The 4,807-nt window shown below is 47.0% G+C and overlaps 1 pseudogene; it reads right to left on the reverse strand.

Moving 5' to 3' along the window:
• Window positions 1–1,437: 1,437 nt before the first annotated feature.
• LOC118704176 lies at window positions 1,438–4,259 on the reverse strand (annotated as a pseudogene).
• Window positions 4,260–4,807: the final 548 nt, after the last annotated feature.

Genomic DNA, 4,807 nt, shown 5'->3' on the forward strand with positions numbered 1-4,807 from the left:
CTTTCTTTTATTAAGTTGCATATGTTCCCTGTAAATGTTGGAGATTAAACTTTTATCAGTGATAACATTTGCAAATATATTCTCCCATACAGTGGGCTTTCTTGTTGTTTTGTTGATGGTTTCTTTTGCTGTGCAAAAACTTTTTATTTTGATAAAGTCACATTTGTTTATTTTCTCTTTGGTTTCCATTGCCTTAGGAGCAAAATATGAAGAAATTGCTTTGGCATATGTCTGATATATTTCTGCCTGTGGATTTCTCCAGTATTTTTATGGTTTCTTGTCTTATGTTTAAGTCCTTTATCCATTTTGTGTTTATTTTTGTTTATGGTGTAAGTTGGTGATCTAGTTTCATTCTTTTGCATGTATCTGTCCAATTTCCCCAACACCATTTGTTGAAGAGACTGTCTTGACTCCATTGTATGTTCTTCCCTCCTTTGTCAAATATTAATTGGGCATAGTGGTTTGGGTCAATATCTGGATTCTCTATTCTATTACATTGATATAAATATGTCTGTTCTTGTGCCAGTACCAGGGTGTTTTGAGAACAGTAGCTTTGTAATACAGCTTGAAATCTGGTATTGAGATCCCTCCTACTTTGTTCTTTTTTCTCAGGATGGCTGTGGCTGTTCGGGGTCTTTTTTTAAATTTTATTCCAGATGAAATTTTTGGAGGTTCTTTTTAGGTCTGTGAAATATGCCAGTGGCATTTTAATGAGGAGAGCATTGAATCTATAGATTGCTTTGGGTAGTATAGATACTTTAATGATGTTGATTCTACCAATCCATGAACACAGTATGTTCTTCCATCTGTTTACGTCTTCCTTTATCTCTTTTTTTCAATGTCCTGTAGTTTTCCGAATATAGGTCTTTTACCTCCGCAGTTAAATTTATTCTTAGGAATTTTAATTTTTGTAAATGGGATTGCTTTTTTAGTCTCTCTTCCTGTAAGTTCATTATTGGTGTATAAAAATGACATATTTCTTGTCATTAATTTTGTATCTTGCTACATTGCTGAATTCATTTATTAAGTCTAATACTTTTTTTTTGATGGAGTCTTTAGCGTTTTTGTTTTTTGTTTTTTTTAAAGTAAAATATCATGTCACTTGCAAATAAGGACAGTTTTACTTCTTCTTTTCCAATTTGGATGCCTTTTATTTCTTCTTCGTGTCTAATTGCAATGGCACATACTTCCAGTACTATGTCAAACAGGAGTGGTGAGAGTGGGCACCCCTGTCTTGTTTCTGTTCTTAGAGGAAATGGTTTTAGTTTATGTCCATTGAATATGTAGTTGGCTGTGGGTTTATCATATATGGCTTTTATTATGTTGAGGTATGATCCTTCTATTCCCACTTTGTTGAGAATTTTTATCAGGAAAGGGTGTTGAATTTTGTCAAATGATTTTTCTGCATCAATTGATATTACTATGTGATTTTTTCCCCCTCAAAGACTATTTACAGGCCAAGGAGCCTTTAGCCACCACACTCCCTTCCTGAGCAAAAGCGGACAGAGGTGGCTCTCTACCTCTTCGTGAGGTTTTTGGTCAGTACAAGTAGGACGGGTGGGGCCCGGAGCCTCCACAGACACTGGGAGGGATAGAGTGAGCCAGGCCCCACCTGCTGCCACCAGGGTGGTGTCCCCAATCTCCCTACCATGGTGCCTGGCCAAACTCCAGTGTCTTCTTCCTTTGATCCCGTAGCTTGGGTGAGACAAGCCAATGCACATCACCACCCCATGAGCTCCTCACCCATGTCAGTCCCATCCCAACGCCATTCTCTTCTTAAGGAAGCAGCTGATTGGTAGCTGACGGGTTGGGAGAGGCCTGGGTGTGACGGGGCCACTGGAGGAAGAGCCCATCTATATCCCAGCTGAAAAGGTGGTGCTTCACCAGCATGTCCTGGACACCTTCCTTGAGGGGCTTCTCCTCCTCCTCTCTCTTCATAGGAAGTTCCCAGTCCTGGGAGAGGCTGAAAGCAAAGCAGCAGAAGACTCAGAGCTCACACTTGATCTGGACCCAGCCAGGGCTTCACAGGAAGGACCAGGGCTGGTACCACTTTTCCATGGTTGGCAGGCTGGAGCAGAGCACCTCCAACCACAGGTGTAGGACCTGCTCATTGAGCCCCACACAGATGAGAGAGAGGCGCTTGACATCCATTTGCGCGTGTGCAGCATCATGGGTCACATTCATAGACTGCACAGCCAGATAGAGCAGCTCCTCCGGGGTCAGAACTTTGCCATCTTCATCCAGACTGTACATCTTACACAGCAACAGGAGAGAATACACCGAGTTGAAATCTCTCTCCACCTCGCAGCCTGATGTCTCCTCAATAAACAGCAAGGGGTGGCAAGCGCCCCCAAGCAGAGATGGCTTCTTTAGTCCGTGTTCAAACAGGGCCTTGAGGGCTGGGCAGAGGGTCCCTCGCACAAGGTCTGTGACGTCCTCCATTACAGTGTCATCCCCCGCGATGGAGTACTCTTTGCTCCGTTCATCCAGGATTTCCACAAATTTGGCTGGAAACCAGAATCTTAGGCCATTCAGCTCCCCGACCCAGTAGTGCTTGTCCTTTTGAGAAATGATAGTGATGATTTCATTCTTGCGAAAACCGAGCTTGTCATCATCATGTCCCTTGAAGTCTAGCAGGGCCTTGGCCCTGCGCCAGTGGCTGCATGAGCAGGCCACGTAGTTCTCGTGGTCCCGCTGGTGGCTCTCCAGTCTGTTGTTAGCTCTACATTGTAGTTTTTGGGGTCAGTGCACTGGAAATGGCGTGCCACGCACAGAATGGCTTCCTGGAGGTCAGCCACCAGTTCTGTCTGCTTGATATTCTTGGCCCTGAGTGTTTTCAGGTCATCCTCCCCGAAGAGCAGGGAGGTGAAACCAGACTTCCTCCGCTGCGTCCTGCAATGAACCACCTGGGAGAGGTTGGTGGTGGTGCTGGTCCCCAGGAGCTGACCCTGGTCTGCTAGGAGGTAGGCTAGGTGCTTGCTGTGTTGTGTCTCCACAGCCACATCCGTGAGGGAGCCAGCCAGCTGCATGGCCTCCCCCAGCAGCAGCTCCGCGTCCTCCATCTGCGAGGGTATGTCCAACAGCGTGTTGAAGATGGAGGCCAAGTTCTCTGACTGGATCAGCTCCTCCTCCTTGAGGCACAGCATGCCCAGCGTGGCCTAGAAGAGCACCAGGGAGCCCTCATAGAAGAACAGGTCTCAGAGGCGCAGCAGCAGCTTGATGTGCACCACGCTGGTGGAGGCCAGGAGGAATCAGTGCAGCGTGATCACGGACAGCTCGATGTCATGCTCCTGGAGCAACTTGTCCAAGTGGGGCAGGTACTGGACAATGAGGTGGTGCAGGACATGCTGGTCAGTCTGGATGCCCAGCAGGGTGGTGCTGAAGTAGGAGGCAGGGAGCAGGTCCTCGATGATGGTGCACATCATCCAGAAGGTGTCCTCCTCCTCCAGTAACAGCAGGAGGCAGGCGGCCACCATGACTGTGCCCTGGCAGTAACCAATCTCAGGGTAGAGCCAGGCCAGTGCTCAGAGAACCCTGCCCAGGCGAGGCACCCCGATGCTGCTCTCATTGGCAAAGCAGGTGTTGCTGGGCTTGGTGAGGAGCAGGTCTTACTCAATCTGTTTGGCAGCAATGGTCTCATCATTGTAGCTGTTCTTCACCATATCCTGGTAGGACAACTCCGAGTTCCTCTTCTTCTGCAGGGTCCCAGAGAACCGCATCCACAGCTGTGGCCTCATGCTGTGCGGGATGCTGGCCAGCACCAGGAATAGGAGCTTCTCTGAGTGGGGCAGGGAGGCGGCAATCTTGTCCCAGGTGAGACCGCCCACGTCATGGTTATGGGTGAACTCCAGGTGGACCTGCCACTGCAGCCATTAGGGAGGGTCTTCCACCAGAGACCCAGCAGACAGCCTGCTGGAACTGGGGTCGACACCCTCTTCCTGTCCACCCAGAAACCGAACTCGTCGTAGTAGAACTCTGGTTTCTCCATTGACTCTTCCTTCTGCGTGTACTTGGCCAGGATCTCCTGGGGCCATATGCTTGGAGTCAGGGCTGAGAAGGGACCAGAGGCACAAGGTATGTCATGGCTTCCTGACATTGTGAAGAGGTGAGGCAAGTCTTCTGCAGATCCAGAGTTAGAAGTTTTTCCTTCCTAACATCTTACAGCTGGAAGGCTCCTCAAGCTTCATCTAGTCCAGAAACATATGCCCTGCCCACAGGAGATGTCTAGCTGCTTCGCCGCAGGTCCCCACCACCTCAGTCGACTATGTGATTTTTATCTCTCACTTTTTTTATGTGATGTATTACGTTTACTGACTTGGAGATATTATACCATCCTTGCATCCCTGGGATAAATCTTACTTGGTCATGGTGTATTATCTTTCTGATGTACTTACTGTGGATCTGATTTGCTAGAATTTGGTTGAGGATTTTGGCATCTATGTTCATGAGGGATATTGGCCTGTAATTTTCTTTAGTTTTGTGTCTTTATCTGGTTTTGGTATTAGGGTGATGTTTGCTTCATAGAATGAGCTTGGAAGTGTTCCTTTCTCTTGAATTTTTTGGAATAGTCCGAGGAGGATAGATTTTAGTCTTCCTTGAATATTTGGCAAAACTCCCCCATGAAGCCGTCTGGCCCTAGGCTTTTGTTTGCTGGAAGCTTTTTGATGACTGCTTCAATTTCTTACATAGTTATTGGCTTATTGAGATGTTTAGAGTCTTCCTGACTGAGTTTTGGAAGGTAATATTTTTCTAGGAATATGTCCATTTCCTCCAGGTTGTCCAGTTTGTTGGAATAGAGTTAGTTCTT

Source organism: Pipistrellus kuhlii, unplaced genomic scaffold (genome assembly GCF_014108245.1).
Source record: "Pipistrellus kuhlii isolate mPipKuh1 unplaced genomic scaffold, mPipKuh1.p scaffold_m20_p_40, whole genome shotgun sequence".
NCBI lineage: Eukaryota > Metazoa > Chordata > Mammalia > Chiroptera > Vespertilionidae > Pipistrellus > Pipistrellus kuhlii.